At 41.0% G+C, this 21,606-nt stretch overlaps 1 long non-coding RNA gene across 1 annotated transcript in view; it reads right to left on the bottom strand.

Annotated features, from left to right (window-relative positions):
* LOC125019194 overlaps positions 1 to 18,570 on the bottom strand; it is an 84,911-nt gene extending 66,341 nt beyond the window's left edge. Inside the window, exon 1 of the long non-coding RNA XR_007114042.1 lies at positions 18,279 to 18,570. This is a non-coding gene — a long non-coding RNA (uncharacterized LOC125019194). The remainder of the gene's footprint in view (positions 1 to 18,278) is intronic.
* Between the last annotated feature and the right edge of the window lie 3,036 nt (positions 18,571 to 21,606).

Here is a 21,606-nt window from a genome sequence, read left to right as displayed (position 1 = left end):
AGAAACTGAAACCTTATCTGCTTTATCAAGAAACGCTTATTCACAGTGTCACACACTGTGACAAGTGATATTGCTTAGCGACAAATAAACAACAATTAAATTATTTAAAAATATATGTTAAGGAGGTCTCAGTGGAACTGATTCCATCGTGCAGATGAACAGACATTCATTGTGAGATTCAACCGTAGGATCCTCTGGTTTTAAACTGATTCAGGCAACGTGCAGGAATCTATGTTTAGATCCGTTGCAGCCCGTGTGTTTCAACAACGTGCGGCTGCGTGGACTGCACAGAGAGAAAGTAAGTCTGAGAAATGCTGGCTCAGCAAAGTGCTCATTGTGGGAGGATTGTGGGAGATTGAGTTTATAGATGAGTCACAATATCAGAATGAATAGGCCAGCAGTCTATCTTTAGTGTCCGTGTGGGAATCAAACCGAGACTTGCTCATTCGTTGGTATGGGACACTGTATGTACAGCCCAAAATACTGCAGTACTGTACACTGATATACACTGACATACCATCAAGTTTATAAACATACTGAAAGTTAGTCCTTCAGGTTCTATAAGAAACAACAGAATTGTATTTTGCCCCTTTAAATGATTATTAAACTAATTCTTAAATGAGGCCACCACTGAATAGGCTTGCAAACAGCTGCTAAACTCAGAAGAGAAATACTTGAGTCTTTCAAAATATAAAATACCATATAATTAACTTTTCCTACAAAGTCATTGCTTTTACTTGTTAGTAATCTGTCCGCATCCGCAGTGACTCTGGCTCCCGTGTGCATTATACTCTTATTACTTGTAAATGTTCTAGACTCTTTATCTGCCTGTTCGATGCGATTGCAGCGCACAAAACCAGAACTCCAGATTATATCTTGTGAAAGATGATTCTGGGAAATAGCAATATAGCATCTTTATAACTTCAGGTCATCTGAGATGTGTAACCCAGTACCCAGCCACTCATTTAAATCTTGCTGCACAGTTAACATGCAATCAGTTTGCTGCGTTTGAAGGTAAAAACTGTGCTGAATGTGCCTAAAATTCACAGCCAGCAGTTGATCCTCATGGGACTGGTGGCATTAGCAGCCGTTTTATGCTGCTGTGCACATCATTTGATTAATTTTTTTTTTTTTTTACAAAAGCTGCTGACAGGATTTGTTTTCAGTATCAGTTTATTAATTTGCATAAAGTATGCCATACTTTATCAAGATTGGTCTGTACAAGTAGAATTGACACTGGTACTTATGGCCTCCACGAAATAAACATATTTTCACATTTTCTACCTTCTCTATATATTGCCAAACTAACTGACAACTACAAACGTCTGCATGAACAACCATAAACACTTAGTTACTCGGTGAGAAAGTTTAGCTTGTAGCTTTTGTTCTTGCCTCATAATTACTTCACTAAATGCTTGAGACCATTCAGTACTACAAACCAGTATACCACCTGCTTTGACATTACTGCATCCCAATGTAACTGAGCGACAGAACCTTAACAACCCACCAGCCCCTTGGTAATACCCCAATGGGTCAGATCGGTCTGCGATACGACGGCGACACACAATATTAGGGAGGTGGTTTTAATGTTGGTTCACAGAAACTTAACACATCCATGGGATAGCCTGTGGCCTCTGTGTTCAGTAATGAGACAACACTATCAAAGCACCAGGAAGGTGAGATTCAAACGGCTATGCCAATGAAGCTTTCCAGTCTAACACTATCGTTACCATTTGAAAAGTATTACTGGTGTGAGTGGGTGCGGCGATAGACGTTCTGTCATTTTTAGACGGTAAGCACTGAATTGTTTTAACTGGAATCACCGCCAACCCTAAAGCTCAGAACACCTTGATTCAACGAAACTGAACTTTGACTTTTTGCCGTCTTTAACCCTCTGCTCAGAGCGAGAACATTACTGTAACCTCCGTGACAAATATCAGTGAAGCAGACTAGCTTAACACAACTTTTAACCATCACGTTGAAGTTATTTTGCATGCATACATACTCGGAAAAGGCATTTTGTTTCACCAATATTTCCACCATGTCGTTTCTCTGCCAGAATATTTCCATCTCCTGAAAACAACACTCCCCCTCTGTCCTCCTCTAAACTATGAATTTGCCATTAATGGTTGCTGCTGTTGACGCAAGTGGAACACTTTGTCTGGTGATATTTTACCATGGAAACACTGTTGGGCAGAAGGACTCTTTTTTTTTTTTACAAGTAGGAATAGACCAGCACCCACACACCCATTTACTGCATCTCTCCCACAGTCACAGTACATTCATCCATGATGCACATGCACAGAATTAATAGCGTACGGTAATCTAGCGAGAAACACCAGTCTGCTATTTGCTTGTTTCTTTGTCAGTGTAGATTTTCATCATTAGACCATTTATGGGTCTAAAGAAGAGGCGTATAGACTGTGCTTGCTACTGTAAATCACTGTTACTCAAATGAGTCATAAGATAGGGGTCTTCCACGTTTTTCAGGCCAGACTGATGGAGAGATTAAGTAGGGACCCTATATGTGTTGCATAAGTGCTGCCTATAATTATACATTATTATTATCATTTTGCATTCATTGTTAAGTTACCCCTTGTCTGTTTATTGAAATATGTTGGATTCATGTTTGTGTGTAATTATAGAAATTTATATTTGTAGGGGGGAAATAAAAATAAATAAATAAATAAATAAAATGTCTGATCAACCAAAGATTTTGCGACCCCCCCTGCAGTACCTCCGCAGACCCCCTGTTGAAGACCTAAATCATAAGAAGTTATATGGACAGAATGATTGTGATGTTGGAGTTTACAAAGCAAATGCAGCACAACACAGTCTGAAGTGCTGTGTATCAGACCTAGGGAGCTCCATAAACTACATCTGGCCCAGTTTTCATGGCCTCCTCCAGTTGTCCACTCCTACCTAGATGAACAATTCACCAACCTGCCCATGATTCCTGTTATACTCACAAACTGTCACAGATCATCAGCTATGTGCTATATTACTAGATCCTACGTGTTTCCTTCAGCTTGATGTATGTATCTATGCCAGAAGTTTGTTCATCTTGTTTCTCCTCTTTTCTCTCTATCTTCTCTGTTTCTACCCGGCTGACCCTCGGCAAATGGGTTCCTCCATATGAGCTGGGTTCTGCTCAAGGTTTTTTCCTGTTAAAAGGGAGTTTTTCTTGCCACCGTCACCCTCAGGCTTGCTCTGGAGGTTGCAGGCTGGTTTTTGTGAAGCGTCTGGAGACAATTTGGATGGTTATTGGCGCTATATAAATAAAATTGAATTGAATTGAACATTCGCTGACTGCATCAGATGAAAAGTGGACCGGGCCTATGGAAGGAAAGCTACTTTATCAAAGAGGTCACAATGCAAGACAGCACATGCAAAAACTTAACTTAGGTTTATATTCCATCTCAGTGGTATTTTATTTTGAGTGCCCCTGTGCTAGTTAAAGTGAAGGTTGGTTTCTCTGAAGCATGGTTTTCTGAGGTACTTATTAACAGCGTTTTATGAACCAAATCAGCAAATCCCATATTCCGTTTTGTATAATGACAGTTTCTGTCAATGGAGTCTTGTGGCAGCCATCAAGGCTTTGACTTCCCTTCAGAAAAGGCGAATTAAGGCAACGATAACGCTGGTCAATTTGATCTGATATTGAGCTTTTTCTTAGTCTAAAATAAGTCTTGCACTGACTCAGTCCACAGCAGTTCATTGCTTGGCCTTTTCGTGCCAAAATTTCAGTTTGCTTCTCCGAAGGGGCTTTCTGGTCATAGATGAGTGCCTCATAGTAGTCCTTTAATCCCCTGTCACACCTCCCTTATCTTTCCTCCCCCAGTCCCTCAGTCTCAACCGCCATCGCTGCTTCATCCAGTCTGGGATAGTCAAGACAATCTGGATCATGAGTCAGAGGATCTGACTCACCTCCCCTTGAGTCTAAACACTGTTGGTTTCCAGGTGGCGCACTGAGATGCTATTGTCCTCCTGATTAGCCAGCTAAGACACATGGTCGTGTGAATGGTGGGAGAGGAGGGAGCCCCGTCTCCCTCCTCTCCCACCAGAGAGGCACATTTTCCTAGGAAACAGTGGGTTGTGTGTCTTGGTGCAAGTCTACACGGAAACCTCAATTTCTGCATCATGTGAATTGGTGAAGGGGGGAGTGTGCATAGTTCTAAATTAGTGTGTGGTCCAAGTGATTGTGTATGACAGAAAGAAAGAAAGAAAGAAAGAAAGAAAGAAAGAAAGAAAGAAAGAAAGAAAGAAAGAAAGAAAGAAAGAAAATGTGTGTGTTCCTAAATTTGTGTGTGGTCCTTGGGGTGAATGTACTTAGCAGAATGTGTGTGTGTTCCTATGGGGGTTAATGCCTGAATGAGATCACCAGGGTTATGTCTCGTCTGTTTCGGGGGTCCATTAGTGACTCAGGCTCGGTCAGTACACATACACTAATATTTCACCATTAGTCTGAACCGTGTTCTAAATTTGGTACTGGTCATGTGAGCAGCTTTTTCCCCAAATGGAGCATTCTTCATTTAAGACACGTGAGATATTGGTTGAGCTTTAAAAACGTGGACCAACAGCCTCTCGCCGGATTACGGCAGTGCTGTGCGTTAAGCCAACCAGGCAGCTAGCCACGTGCCTGCAGGCAGAAACAAACCCACTTTTAGAAGTCATGAAGACCTGGATATCAAAAGATTCCAGCTGGTCGGAGGAATGAAAGAGAGGGGTTGTTTTTACGCGGCCGAACCAGGGCAAACAACCTTTCTGTGAGTGTCTCCGGCCTGGACCTGCATGTTTCTGATCTGCAGTGCCACATGTTTCTCATCTGTGGCCTTGACCCCATCAACCTGCCCCTTGCTTCCAGCTATCCATGCATACCTAAATGTTACGCATAGGTTTCAAACTTGCTTAAGATACCTTTTATATTTGTACATTGTGCTAGGCAACTTACCTGTAACAGAACTACTACTGTCACCAACACAGTTTTATGTCTCAGTTTGTGAATGTTGGCTCCATCCATGCCATTCTTTTTTAATTATCAGTCTCCCATGTCTCACCATGTATCCTGCTCTTTTTGTTTGCATTGTATTTACAGTATTTATCCGGATGCATGTAAAAATGTATTAACTTCCTTTCTGCTGGCCTCCTTTCTGTCCCATAGGTCCCCCCGTACGAGCTGGGTTCTGATTGAGGCTTCTTCCTGTTAAAATTTGCCTTAGTGTTTGTTTTGGAGTTTTCAGCCTCTGTAAAGCATTTGGATTGTTATTGATGCTATTTGAATAAAAAAATAAAAAACATCCTTCCCATGCAAATGCACTATATGTGTATTATTCACTTTCATCAGACACCAACAGCTCAATAGAGATATTATCAAAACTGAACATGCACAAAAATGTGCTGGTTTTAACCACATTATAGTGGGAATCAGCTTGACCACTGATTAAACTTTCGAGCAAAAAATAAGAAAGAAAATGATCAGCAGATTGCTGCTCATCACCACTGCAAATGTGTCATTATTTAGACCATCCACAAAACTTATATATATATATATAAAAAAAACAAGACAGTTCAAATACTGGAAGTTTTAATTAATTTGTTTTGTGCTTTTTCATTGTCCGTGATCCTATTCTTATTTACTGATTCATATGCACAAAACACTTAGTAAATGGGTGTCATTTATGTGAAAAAGAAGTGCGATTTGTAAAGTTTCATCTCACAATCAGCCTGTGCAACTTTCTGTTCACATTTACCAAGCGCAGCCATCCAGACAAACACTGGCGGAGGAGGCGTCTGAGTTTCATTTTCTGGAAACCAGAGTTTCCAGGACTCTCTGTGTCTGATTTTCGCATTTCTCTCCAAAATAAAACCCTTCAGCCAGTCAGCTTCTCACAATCACAGCACAGTCAAATCAAAAGAAAACCAAAAAAAAACAAAATACATAAATCTGAGTCTTCTGCCTGCCGTAAGCGTGGGAAGTCAAATGGAAGTAGCAGCCGCGTGGCAAACAATTCTTTTGTGAAAGCAAGTATGTCAAACAAAGAAAAGAGCAAAAGGACTGGTGTTTTGAAATTCTCAGTGTACTAGCTGACTGTTTGCCCTCAGATCACATCTTTTATTCAGGTTGCTGCTGACAGTCTGCATTCACACTTGCAAAATCATTGGGACTTCAGGGTCACTAGTGGGTGCCTTTGCTACATTAGATACATCCAACAGATGTACAGCACACACTTTTAACTAGCTTTTGAGGACGTTTGCTTCCTTATCTTTGCTCTGAATGATAAGACTTTTATAATTTCCCATTATGCTGCTGTAAATGTTCTAAATGCTCCTCTCAGGATCAACTCAGGCAACAGGGTGGACGTGAGAGACGTGAGACAGCACCGGCAACCACAGTGGTGATGCAGGACTGGCCACGCATCACATGTTCCAGATCAGCCTACCACCAGCATGGAGTTTCTGACTTACTGGGCATCGGCCGTCTGGAACGCATACATGCATACGTCACAATCTGACTCAGCATGGCTTTCAAAGTTGTCTTCCTCCATTTCTAAGTGAATGTGTATTGAACCCACTTCAACAGCCAGTAACACCCTGTGATGAGCACAGTGATGTCACTTCTACCTTAACAGTTAAATAGATAAATTCCTATTATGGCTTGGAAAACCTTTTAGAACCAGATCAGAACGGCAGATTTTTTTTTCCAAATACTGTTCGCACTAGAACTACCAAAGCATGCACAGTTCATGTCTCCTCGGGAAAACCCAGCAAAAGCACAACACAATGAAGTAAACATCTTCACCAGTTTGAGAAACTAATGAGTTATTAGCAAACCTAAGAAAGTTTTTAATTATACAGTATAAAAAGTATCACCGTGAGCATGTTAGCATGCTGTCATTAGCATTTGACCCTTGGCTTTGTTTTATCTCATCTTTGTCAGATAAGTTTTACTGCAGGCAAATTCATGATTCATTTAAAACTAACATGTATGGAAATTGCAACATGAAGGAAGAAGCTGCTGAGTTTGAGCCACCTACAGCAGAAATCTGAACGCATGCAACTTTCTCTTTGTCTCAACAGTTCCAGAAAACTTCAGCCACAGCCTAATCAATATTCACCAAAAGCGACACACACTGAATTAGCTGAGGTATTGCGCAGCTGCCCTCCCCAGCCTGATCTACTGTGTGAATCCAAACCTGGCTGCTTCTCACCGCTCTCCTCCATTGTTGCCTTTAAGTATGCCAATCAATACTGCCAGCTGACACCCGTCAGCCAGTCGATACCTCTCAATTCCCGGAGGGCTGGGTTGCAATTGTTCACCCCACTGGAAACAACACCGGATCAAAGAATCAACTGATGGTGTGCTGCAGGGCAGAAACTGAGGATGAGGTGCAGCACTGAGAGGACCGGCTGATGGGGATGAAGTGGAAAACACCGCCCTCTGCTGGTCACAAACAGGACTCAGCACGAGGGCAAGGGTCTGATTAGTCTGTGCTCCTTAGACAGCGAGATGTACAGAATAAAACCTCAACTATGTATGTTTTTCCCGGTCTAATATGAAAATAAATACATTTTAGGAGGATTAAAAATCTTCTGAAACTTGAAGCATTATATGCTAACGTACTGTATACATATATGGAGGCATCTGAGGCACTCCAGAGGATTTGTGCAATTACAATTCTTTTTATTTAAACAGCCAAGATGGTCTTCTTATGGGCAGGTTAAAAAACGATATACACTGCATAAACTTACCCTGACAACAATACACACACCATCGTATAGTTATGTACGCAGTTGTGTACAAAGCATACACACATAAATACAAGTGATTAATTAACTGCATTAATTGTAATTTAAAACTATATTGTTCCCCCTTGCTTAACGGCATCTCAGTCTGTACCCAAAGGGTGCCCATTTACTAAACCTATAGTCATCACTGGTTCTCTTAACTACCATCTATCAAAATAAAGGCATACAGGCAAAAAAAAAATAAAAATACTTAAAAATAACTGAATGCTGTAAACCCATTTATGGCAAAACCATAATCTAGCAATTCAATCTAAAATAATATGGAGAAATACGAACCAAGGGTAGAATTAAAAGACTTGAGTGTAGCATTGCCGTTAAGGTTGAAATGCAGCAGCCCTCAGACTCGGACAGCAGGTGGAGACAGAGAGTTCTGAGATCTGAGGCTGAATCTATTGGCTCAAAAGCCATGTCCGTCAATGGAGGGTATCCTGGAACTAATCCATTATTTTAATCATTCATTTTGGGAAAAAAAGCAACTTTATTCAGTCTACTACCAGATAAGAGACGCAGAGAAATATATTATTCGCAGCAGAGAAGTTAGAAGGATTGTCATAGTCTGCATTGAGTTTAAAATATGTGCTTTTCATTTGCATGGTGTTTTTTTTTTTTTCATTTGAAGTGTAAGACTTAAATCACCACTTTTTCATAGGCCTATATGAAAAAATAATACCTGCAGCAAAGTCGTTTATATATGTATGTGTTAAACAGATGCATAAGCCGACATTATTAATTGTGATGACTATACTTCTCCGCTAGGTGGCAATATAGGTCCGCGTGTAGCACAAGCATTGGGCATTGTGATATTGGCGCCATAATTGGACTCAGAAAATAAAACATGGTGCAGCAATTATCATAAAAAATCGGAAAGGGAAATTATATTCACACATAAATAAATACTTTTAAACTTTTCTAATCATAAAAATTTGCGGATCATGGTGAGAAACTCTTTTATAGACAATTTAATGACACGTTTTAGAATTATTCATGGGAATCGTGCAGCAAAAACGCATGTGAAAAGCCAGATTTCACTGCTGTGTACTGCCACTATGACCTTTCTACTTTTTCTGTCACTGACAGGAAGCTGCTGCCAGCTCAATGAATAATAAAAAAAAACAACTATATAAATGCATGTGAGATCATTTTGCATAAAAAGATAAGCAATTCAAATGTGAAAACTTCTTTTTTTTTTTTTCTGAACAGAGTTTCAGGCTCCACCACCACCACTTCCTCTGCTGTGAAGCCACTGGGTGCAGGTCTTTACTGGAAACCAGTAGCTCTGACTAAAAACACCACAGTAGTATTGTACGGTGCATTTGTGGCAGCCGTTAGCTATCGATGTGCGCACAGTGTGAGACAGTTAACCCCTCAGTGTCGCCCACACCAGAACTGTCACACAACCTCCATCTTCCCAGCTGCATGTTACTGAAAACCAGTAACTTTAACTGTAACCAGCGTGACTGCCCAGTAAAACCTGACCACACGAATCTTATTATGGGTGTGAGTATATTATAATTACTACAGTTCTGACGAGAGCATTTATGTCAGCTCAGGAAGAAGATTTGTTTCAAAGTTCAAGTACTCATATTAGACGTGGGAGCGTTTCCTGTTCAATATAAAAATGAATTCTGCTACTGTTGCTAAAGGCACTGCAGATTCTCTGAATGGACAGAAATGAAACGTTTCCTGGTGTTCCAGTTACTGTACAGGGCCGAAAGTCTACAACAGCTTACGTTCATTCTTTCCACCAAGCCTCGAGTCAAGATTTAATCAGTGTCAGCAACACTGCCAATCTCTGCAGATTTTCAAGGCATGCTTCCACAAAGAAAACCAAAATTTTCCCTTTGAAGTCATGTTTCTGCTTAGATTCTGTGCTGATTCTTGTGTGCAAGTATGTTTTATTTATTTTTGTTTTTTATTTTGCTTCCATGCAGTAAGAATGCCAGCAATTTCTTCTGTGCTGCCAAATACAGCCTCTGGAAATGCCTGAACAAAACATGGGTTTAAATCTTGTCAATCACTAACAAAGTCTTGGGCTGATGTCTTGCACTAAAGAAGCTCTGTGCAGCCAAATCTGAAACCATAATTCTCCTCCCACCCTTCCTACTGGAGGTACAGTAACACCCAGTAATAAGACAGCTACACAAGTTTCTTATCTGGAAGCTTACTGCTCATGACACAGAAGAACATGTGATGAGGCAGCTTCTCATGTCAGACTGACTGTACTTTTACTTTTACCTTTAAGGATAAAAGTTTACAGCCGGCCACAGGAGCAATAGGTATGCACTCCCTGCACCCACTCACTGACTCACCGTGTGCACAAACACCTTCACACAATCCTTTTACATAAGGATCAGTGAATGTAGACATTCTTGAAAATTTTATTATGCAAAGTCTTCTCTGAACAAGAGATCTTGTCATGTGAAACAAATCTTGTGGTTTGCTGCATTCAGAAAGATCTTGTTTCTCACCAGTACTCAGCAAACGTGCAACACAACGCCTGCCAAGCCACAAACAAGGCCGCTTTATTAGTTCCTGAAAAGCTAAAATGTTGGAGATACATATATATTTTTTATTTTTTTTTTGCCTGCCGGGTTCTATGTCAAATGGAGACAAAGAGGAAGTGCCACTGTCCCTGCGCTATCAATGACGAACGTGTTTGCATTAACAGGCACCGGAGTGAAGAGCAAACAGTACAGTCTGTGCTATACGGACTCCGTATAGTGAAGGCGGACTCCAAACAACGCTGAAGAATTGCGTCAATGAGCATGTTAACACCACCACCATAGATCACACAAGATGCAACACATTATCACATACGCATCTTTAAACATAGCTGCTTTGTGTCAAATCATATGCAAATGGCCAGAAAACATCTGGAGTTACAGCTGCCCTCAGTTTTGACCAACGCTTAAAGCAGAAAAAAAAAAGTGTTGACACAGAGCTGACTTAGCTTAGCTTAGCATAATGACACAAGGCATAAGGAAATGGCTAGTCTGATTCTCAACAAAGGTTATAAATAAGGCTACTTTGAAAACTCACAAATGAACACGTTTTGTGGTTTCAGGCTTCTGACTAACGGCAGCCAACCATAGGAACTCCCTTGAGAGTCTGAGGCCCCTGGACCAAGATAGCCATATCCCCCTGCTATCAGTCTTTATGCTAAGCTCCACACTCAGCATGTGTTATACTGGTATATGTGCATTCCAAAAAAGAAAGGAAAAGAAATAAGAAAATATCCCCAAAATTCAAACTGTTCCTATTACGGGACCCCAAACTGCAAAAAATACTAGAGCTGCAAATATACATATAAAAAAATAATAATAATGGCATTTATGTTCATCCACTGTTCTCCACAAGCAGTTTCAAACACTAAAGGCCGTAAAGAGAAGGAACACAAAGAGGAACAAGGTACAACTCATACTGAAGTGAGAGCATGAAAATCTTTGTGCAGCTGCAAGGTTTCTAAATGACATCGATGTCCAAACTTGCGCACATTTAATTCAGATAATTACGGTTTGATGGGAAACATTTTTTTTCCACACGCGCCCTGGATAATCTATGCAGCATTAAAAGTCAAGCTCCAATTAATACTGAATTGCCAAAGAGGCTGAATTTGAAGAACTACAACTGTAACAGTGAGATGACTCGAGTGAAATTTCAGTATGTGTGCGGTGTGTGACGTAAAAAGCTGCCTACTCATTTGTTTTTGTCGGTGCACAAATAGACACAAGGTCTACTTTCATTTGAATGAGCCATCTGTGGTTTGCATCTGTGTCTCTGCAAGCTAAAGAGCACAACTAGCCTCTAAAGACATCTGCTGCTCGCTGTGTGCTCAGGGAAGTGAAGCAACCCAGCCACTGCAGTGGTGCAGATAGAGGAAGCAGCAGCTGAACACCTTTTGCAATTGAGTGAGCAGTACCTGCAAGATCAGTCAGCTATTGATAGAAACTCAGCCCACGATTTTGATTATTTATATATATACTCACACACACGCTTTTTTTAAAAAAAAAAATTTTCGCTTGTACGCTCTAATGGTCCTGAGTAACCCGACCAATCGTATCAACGCAACAATGACTCTGCAGTTAACCCTAGGCCTACTAAGCATTTGAGCATATTTAAACATATTGGTTTTGGTTTGATTTATTGTAATGGCTGCCCACAGAGTAGTTTTTCAGCCACATCACCGTAGTTTCCAGTAAAAATACACTTTATACCAGGGGTGTCAAACCCACTTAATTTTAGGGCCCGAGTTGATGTCAAGCGGGAATAGCATAGCACCATAATAACAGACATATATAACGAAAACTCAAAATTTTCCCGTTTTAGTGCAAAGAAGAACATGTTCATTATGAAAATGTTAACATTAAATGAACTATCCTTTTACATAACAGTTTATGAACAACCTGAAGTTTCTTCAGTAAAAAAAGTACAATTCTGCCACATTGCTGCTTCCTGCTGTTGAGTTCTTTGCGGACCCTAGTGGACCGATTAGGAATAGCAGTTTCTTCTGTTGAAAAATTGCAGTTCATTTCGTCTATATAATATAAATCCATCCCGCGGGTCAGATTTTACCCTCGTGCGGACCGTTTCAGGCTCCCAGGCCTGATGTTTAACACCTGCTCTATACGCAGCGATGAATCAGTTCCCGCTGGTTCTCTCTCTACCCCGCCACAGTCAGGGATGTGGGCTATTTTTGCAGCGCCATTCACTCATTGCTTCTGCTTTCCCACAATGTCAAAATTGCCTCACTACTTTATTATTAAGTTAATGCAGTTCTGTCCTTTTCAGACCGTCTGGCGTGCAGCCCTCCTCCTCCCCATCTCCACCTCACCTCGGTTAACCGTGGCTTCGGAGGGACACCCAGGCCCCAGCTATTACTTTCATCCGGGAGACTACTCCCTATGATGTCACTCCTCTGAGCTTTGCAGCCAAAGTATTTACTCTCGCAGGCTTTTGTTACTACAATAAGTTTTGCTCTTTACAAGACAAAACAATGCTCTTTAACGTACCACCTGTCCAGCATTAGACAACGTTGGCTGGTATCTGTTGAATATTGTGGAGCATTTGGCAACAACAGTCCTACAAAGTTCTCTTAGGAGTTTTAAGGAGCCAGAAAGAAAGAGAAAACACAAAACTACGTATAAAACTGTTCCAAACTAATTTGGACCGTTAAAGGTGATGTGTTGGCTTCTTTTTTATGCTGCCCCAAGTGGCCAAAAAAAAAAAGTTGTTAATACGCAAAACTAAAAATAAGATCTTGAAGGAATGCCTTGGCAGCTCTAAGTTGCTGTTGCTTTGTTTCGACTTTCGTTTTCTGTAGTGTGATATCGTTTTAAATCCTGTGAACACTTTCTAATCTCGCTTCCAACTTTTTCAAGAAACTGAGCTGGATTCTTCGGCCTCGTCTAAGTTTGAATTTCTCCAGACCTCACACGAGCATGACACTGCAGGAAAGATGTCTGGGCTACGCAACATTAACTTAAATTAGCCCGCTCTGGTGGGGCTTTCACTGTGCTTTCACTTTCCGCTGCAGCAGACTGCTGCTTATTAAGATCTAATCAGCTTCTTGTTGCTGTTCTTTTTTCCTACTCCGTTAAAAATTCTTCAATACACAAAGTGATGGTACATTTAGCTGAGCCCCACTCCAGCCTGAATTACTTTGCCCGGCTGCGAGAGATGAAGGTGAACTTGAAACGAACTTTGACTCACACCTTTCTCTACTTCTGCATGGGTTTCCATGGCAACGCCTTGTATGTTTCCCCTAATTTGTCTATGTGCGAGGACAGCACAAGCAGCGACATGCAACCAATCAGTCCCTGCTTTGACTTCATTTCCATGCTTACCGACGCACAACACAGAGACCGAATATCACAGCTACTCATTCTTTACTGTGACCGTGGCTACGCTTGTTGTACCAAATATTTTTCACAAGACAATTGAAGGTTTCTGCAAATGTCTTGTGAAAAATATTTGGTTTACAGAAATATTAAAGCAGATGATGTTATCATTTAAGAAGCTGGATCCTGTGAATCTTAATGTTGTCTCAATTTAACCCATCCATTAACACACCCAAACACTGATGTGCATAGGTGACACAATCACCATGGACGTAGAAGAAGGAAGTGATTAGAACCCGTGACCTTCTAGCCCAAAGTCCACATTTCTAACCACTTGCCCTCAGCGCCCTGAAAAAAATCTGAACTTTGCAGACGAGGCTCGAAATCCAAAATAAAAAAATCCACAAATCCACAATAACAGAAAATGGCAGCCATCATTTAAGCCCTGTACACTCACACATGTGTTTGCACATATGCTGGCTTGCTATTGTGGGAATTACACGATGGAATACTAAAAATTTTGATGGGTGAATAAATGCGCCGGATACAGTCTCTTGGTATAACACTCCTGAACAGATTTCTACGGCCTGAATGGGGTCAGAGCTGTGAATGCAGACCTAACGTCATCTTTTAAGTTCTTCTTTATTCATAGGCTCCATCACTATAACTATCTGTCATTTTCACACTTGGTCTGAGTCCTGAGAAAAAACTAAACAAACCCCATTTAATCTTTTACAAGGGCTCATGTAAATTCAGAACCACATTCGGCTGAAGAAGATCATAATCATATTGTTAAATTTTGACACATGGGTGACGTTTTGGTGATGTCCCAATGAAAACATAGGACACAATTTTCTTGTTTTTTTTGTGGGCCTGTATGTATATAAAAGTACACCACTCTTGATGTTTTTGAACTTCCTGATTCCCACACACCTTGGTCACAAACGAAACACGTCAAATTATAAATTAGCGAGATCACCTCTCGCGCGGGTACAGCTAGGATTGGCTCCACCTCCCCCGCAACTCTCTGGATTACAAGATAAGCGGTTATAGATAATGAGTGAATGAATATTACTAAACGGGAGGAAGACCTTTAGTTTTTGGTAGATTTGGTAGATGCATCTACAAACTGTAGATGCCAGGGTTCAAACATCTGGGAACTGATTAAGGATTTCACATTTTAAGGTTTCACTTCGTTGTGTAAAAACGTAAACCTTTACAGACATTACCCCGCCCAGCCCCGCTCGCTTACGAAAGAAGATAAGAGGCATCTTGCACGGAATTCATCTGGACAGGTCACAGCAAGAAAAGCACAGATGTAAATAATGATCATAATCACGACTGAATCCCATTTAGCTCCCATTTAGTTTTGTGTTTGCGGGCTAGCTCTCGTGGCTTACTGAGACACTAGAATGGTAGTGTGATATCTTACCTTCTCATTAGAAGTCAAAATGTCTGCAGTATGTGAAACCTCCCACACTTCTGAGAAGATGTGTGATTAGGTAAACTAAATGAAAACAGTAGTCTAGGCGCAGCGTTCGTGTGATAAGCACTTTTTGGTTTCATTTTTTTTTTGTTAAATTAATGAAACACATGTGATAGCATCAGTGACTGTTTCGTTTACGCGTGTTTACTTTGTCAGCTGTTGACTCACTGGATTTCAAAAAATAATGGAATTTTGAGCAACACACTGTTTTGAGAAATTCCGCCCCCTACTGGCATTTCACAAGCTCAACAAAAGGCAGAGTGGCTGCTGAAAGTGTCAAAGAGTTCAGGTTTATGACTTTAATATGTTCCATAGTGCTTCATAGAGGAAGTACACACGTGACTTATCTGCACTGGAACACATCCTTCCGGTTTATAGGTATTTTACATGTAATCTAACATCTTGTCTCTGTCATCGACACCAAGACATGATATAGTATCAGTGAGCATCAGCAAAATGTACTGTACAAGTGTGAGTTATGCTACTTCCTCTTGCTGACATCCAGTTTAGTTACTGGGGATGCAAAATGGTGCAAGTGACAAGAGGAAGTTTGTGCTGCACAGGTCACCAGGCAACGCAATGAGGAAATGCATGAGAGTCATTATAACGCACTCGTATACAAACACAGGGATCACAGTACATTATCTCAAAGGACAGGCCTGTTTAAATAAATGATGGATTAATGAAATATGCAAACATACTCCCTCCCATTGTCTCCCTTTCACACACGTACACACTCTTGCTAAGTCTCACATATGTGTGGTTTCTCTTCCCCTCTCTCCTTCAAACCCACTCAATATTCAGCTCATATCCGGGTTGACAGGTCTATACTTCTCAGACTCCAGCCACATGAATGAAGGAAACAGGGACAGGGAAACCCCGAGTCAGTCATTACGAAACTTACACACGCCTTACGCCTCCATGCAGTTAATCTATAGCTTTACTCTTAATGAGTCTGAACGGAGGAGAAATGAGGCGGTGACATGAAAATATAAAAAAAGAAAGTTAATAGAAAGTTGAGCGTGATTATCTCACGCTCCTTCTTTACGTCTTTAAGTTCTGCATCAGACGAAACCAAACGACAGCTTTTCTTAGAAAGTGAAAATAAGAGAAAAGTTCTCATCACACTGGAAAAATGGTAGGGAAAATAGTCGCTCCAATGCGGTCATGAGTTCAAATGCTGTAGGACGTGTTAGAACAATGTCACAGCGACACACAACAGAGAACAAGAATAATAAGATTTCAGCAAATGACTCATGAAATTCGGTTTATACTCCAGCAACCAGTCATTCTACACGGAGCCTACACTGTAGAGGGCTACGGCGGTTAAAGCACTTACGCCTGTGTGTCAGCACTGTTCTGTAATTACACCACCAAAACCCTAGGTGGTGACTAGTCAGCTGTGTTGAGTTTCACTCTGTACTTAACACAAGGGCAACTGGAACTGAGCGACCCACTTTGGGGTTAAAGTTAATAAATGTGGAAAAACAGTTACTTTCACTGAAATCACAGAACATAGACCGGATGCAGAGACACGTCTCACGCAGAGTCAGAGGCATCTCTGTGATGCGTATTTAGGTAAGTGTTACGACCGGCGCCTCAATTTGAGTACTGTAGTGCCCCCTTTTGAACTGAAGTAGTTAATTATGTAACGTGAAGCAATTTCACGCAAATGCACAATGACCAACCGAAAAAATAAACCTCGAAGTAGACTGCATCTTACACACTTCATAAGCTTTTTTTAGGATTGTGTCGTCGCAATCGGTTACTGTTAGAATACGCTGAAGGCCGAGTTTTTCTTCCAAACGACTATAAAGGGGTCAAAAACTAACTTTCATACTTTGCAAACACTTTTATCCAATATGGCCGCAGGCGAGAAGCCCAAAGTGACTCAAAAGATGTAACACATTAGATACCATTCATTCATGATTGTGGTTTACATCATTTATTCACTGCATTTGATCTTATTGTCAGGCGAGAGCAGAGCTGAAAGACAACGTTTAGGACAGGACTGTTTCTGAAGTAACCGCTTTACACTAACCTAACGGTGTTGGTTTAAAATCTATGATAAGGTTCTCCATCCCTCTTACCCCCATGTCTATACATGTTGGATCGAATCCCGCTAAAATGTAATTGTTCAATAGTGTTTGGATTACAAATGGAAACCACAAAAAGCTTCCTGTTATCCTGTAATGTTGTCTATTGCCCACAAATTCTACATAATCATAAGAAAAGATCTTTTTAATGAGATAGTTTTGACTCAGATGCCTCAAAGAGTCTGTTAGATTCCTTCAAATTCTTTCGGTTATGGGTTTCATTATATTATATCTTCTCATTCTATAGCAGATATATATTAGTTTGTTTAGATATTTTTTTTTCCATAAAAGCACAATTAGTTTCCTGTCGTAAGTTTTAACTCTGAGGTGATGAACTCGTTTCCGACGGCACTTGAACGCAGCACCGCCCAGTCGCCTCTGTTGCTTCAGCAGTTTGAGTTCATAAAGTAACACAGTGCCGCCCACTGCGGTCTGTTAAGACATTTTTTCCAGGAGGTGACGCTCGCCAACTAAACTTAACGCACTGCTAAGACTGAGCTATAATGAAGAAAAAAAAACGTTCACACGAGTCACTGGAACGCCTGTTTTTTTTTTTTTTTTTCCCTGCAGATTACTGATAATATAAAGAGGATGCAGGTCGGGTGACGCTTGGCTGGATCACGTATAAATGCGGACAGGCTGCGACTAAGTATAAAAAAGGTTTCAGGATAAGTCATTCAATAACGTTTTTAAAAAAATACAAAAGGAAGAGGAAGACCGGCTTACTATCTATGTCTGACACCACATACTTCCTTTTATCTCTGTACAAACCGCCCATTACGCATGAGTGAGCGCTGCACGGCCCCCCTCAACCTTCACTGAACTCCTTGAAACTCCTAACATCTCTGCTGACTTGAGCTCAGAGCAAAAAGTATTGAAAATACCGCCACAAAGCTGCAAAAAAAGAATTAATTTAAGTGAATGCAAGTGTTCATCAAAATCATTTGAGCTGCTTCCTCATTTGGGCTTTGAAGGGAGCGCAGCTGTGAAGTGGAGAACTTATCTGAGTTTTATGCATTTAATTCATAAAATACAATGAACTGACAGACTTACCTCACATCACTGGCGGTCAGGCGCAAACTTTGCACATCTTTTCTTTTTCTATTTTAATTCAGCCCACGTTTGCGAGGCGCGCATTTGCACCAATATGACCTGACACATTTTCTTTCGCTTTCAAACTCTTTCAGTGCGGAGTAAAAACCATCCTGAACACACAGCAGACCGTATGCGCGCCTTCTTTCTTTCTGTCTGTCCACTCACTAACTTTCTTTAATTGCTGTCCCGGGCTTGTCCGCTGCGGCCCCACCATTCATACTGAGGCTGTCAGACTCGCAGTGCGATACATTTTCGTATTTTTTGGTCACACCCACCTGCTGTCAGTCCTCCCCCTCTCAGAGGCAGCAGGGGAAGCCTCATCATGAATGGAGCTCTCTGGGCACCAGACACATGGAGACACTTTGTACCTAAACGCATTTAACAATGACTGGAGGTAAGCAAACACACCTCTCTCTCACAGTACAGATGAACACACCCCCAGTCTTACAACTGAAGAACGCCCACGTTTTTTAACAATATTTGGTCAAGGGAATAAAGACACAGTCAAACATAAATTAATACATTTAAAAAAAAAAACAAATGAATGAATGACTACGTTTTGGAATGAGAACTTGACTTACTTCCATCCCTCTGAAAGTCAATGCAAAGTCCAAGACTAATTTCCATATCTGTCCTTGAATTTGAATTGTGGTGTGTATAAAAAGAGGAGAGGCCATTTTAATGCTGGCTTGCACCATTCAGTTTATTCATGCAGCCTAGCTCGTTTATCCTTTTCTTTCTTTCTTTCTTTCTTTCTTTCTTTCTTTCTTTTTTTTTTTTGCTTCAGAAAATACAAAAAACTGCAGTTCTTGTAGCGGCCACTTGAGGATGACTTCAAAAGTAAACCCATCGCCACAGACTTCCATGTTAAAATGACCAACTTTATAGCTGAAATATGCTTACAGCCTGCTAGCAAATTTTGTGCTGTGCAGAGGGTTATTTTTATATATATATATATACATACATAACTCACCCATTTGAATTATTTTAGGTCTTGGAGGTATGTGTAATTAAGGACGTGGCTGCTAGCCGTCTCTTCAAGCAGCAAACGCCCATCTTAGCTCCACTCATGCCCTACCTCTTGGTCCATTATTGAATTAGCCAAGAGAGAGGTGGAGTCAGGCGCTACTAAGCCAGCACTCCTTGGGCAACCCTGTGGGTGATATCGCAGTATAACCACAAAATGTAAGTTTCGCCACTTGGATGAGAAACGTCTTCGAGAAACTCTTGTGCATCGTCATATACAGTCTGTTACCCCAGCCCATTCAGATATCTATCTATCTGATATATTTCATTGGAGGAGTGAAGGGGGGTGCATCCTCTGGGGACCATAAATGCATGCACAAATTACGAGTTTACAAAATATAACCATCGGTCAGAAATTTGCAGTTGCAAACAACTGATGCCACATTTCCAAAACCATACAACTGGCACCAGGGAGTCTATTAATCAAACCCAATCATTTGTAAGAAGCTGTGACCTGGCAACATGGTTGAAAAGTTTTTATATCTCACTATAAAGCTGTAGTATTGCTACAAAAAAAGAAGCATTCACGTTAACGATAAACTTAAATTTAAGTTGCATCTAACAAGGCATCCCTCATCGCCTCCCGTGCAGCGAGGATGTCACGCTGATATATAAAACGCCGTCATGCATAAAGAGGCAGGGAAATTCTGCACACACATGAGCACACACATACGAGGAAGTAAAAGCAGAAGCTGGGGCAGAGGCTGCGGTGACTTCCCCGCAGCTTGTTTCGCTTAGCTCTTGATGCCTTGCTCAAAATTAAACGGGGGCTATTAATAAACAGGAGAGGGTATCCTTTTCACTGCCTTCTGTTTGGAAGCGGGGACTTCTGTCAGCAGGCGTCCTTGCTTACCCTCGGAGATGAAACGATGACTTCCCCGTGTGGCTCGAGTTTCTCCTTTGGGTTTACATCATTTGTGTCAAAATGCAGAAGCTCCAGGTCTGATGTAACAGGTTGTCGTTGACCCCGTGCGGAGAAACGGACGTTAGGGGAGAGGGAACTACAGACGTGGTGTCATGTCAGGAACTCCTCCCGTTAACAGATGTTTCAATCAAGTATGTCAGACAAGACTAGTGTCGATTTCTAAATTTATACTGATAATTAAAAAAAAAACGTACAAAGAGTTTATGCGTGAATATTTTGGAAAATAACTATCACGTCCATCTGTGGAGTATGAAGAAAAAGACAACAAGACATTCATTTATAAGAAACAGTGATAAGAGGGGGTTACGGTTAGTTAGATAGTGACTCACTTTGTCCTCAAAACAGCCTGAAGGGGAAGGACTGGATTTTGGAAAAAGTGCTTTGGGATTCAGGTCCATGTTGACATGCTTGCATCTCATAGTTTCGACAGGTTTGTCAGCTGCTCATCCATGCTGCAAATCTTCCGTTCAACCACGTATCACAGGTGTCCCACTGGATCCAGATCTGATGAGCGGTGGAGGCATTTCAAATAGGAGTTTTAAAGGTCCAAAGGTTTTCATGTTTTTTTTTTTTTGTTTGTTTTTTGTTGATGAAGTGTGAAAATGTCAGCAACATTTCCCAAAAGACTGTGGCATTCAAATCAACACTGACTGGTAATGACAAACAGAGACCAGAAATCGTTCCCCAAACTGAAACACCACCGCCAGTGGCCTGGACTTTTCTCATGTATTATTTTAACATAAACTCCCCCTAAAAACCAATGGCTTCCAGTCATGCATATAAACTGGCATGCCTTGGACCTTCATAGTGAACTCCTCACAGTCGGTTTGAGCTGATTATATTGTGATCAGTCAAAGATACTGGCTGGACCGGTCAGGAGGTGTGGGTTTACCTTCACACTGAGTGGTGACCATGCCACCCTCCACTTGTTGCAGTCCAGCCTCCTTGTAGATTCTAGTGCCATCAGTCTTTACCGGACGATTAACTCGATCACATTCATCATCATTTATTTGTACATACAACCAAAAACCATATCTGTTCACGCGGGCCTCGTCTATTTTTACATTATACTATGTTTAGTCTCCTTGATGGTTCACGGTCAAACTGAATTACGTACTTCAATAACGTGTGTAACGTTAAGACGTGAGAAAATACAGAATTGGAAGGTGTGTTCACTGTGACACACTTAGATTGGCTTATTGTGGAAACAAACACAACAGTGCTGTTGTGTTTTTTTTTTTTTCTTTCCTTCCATGGAGGCAGCGCTCCTTTTCCCACAGGCTCAAGAGACAGACAGGAATTATAGGCAGCGCACTCTGTCAAGGCCGTCTGTTT

Source organism: Mugil cephalus, chromosome 13 (assembly GCF_022458985.1).
Source record: "Mugil cephalus isolate CIBA_MC_2020 chromosome 13, CIBA_Mcephalus_1.1, whole genome shotgun sequence".
Classification (NCBI taxonomy): domain Eukaryota; kingdom Metazoa; phylum Chordata; class Actinopteri; order Mugiliformes; family Mugilidae; genus Mugil; species Mugil cephalus.
Note: the sequence above shows the minus strand (reverse complement) of the source record. Positions and strands in the feature narration are given on the sequence as shown.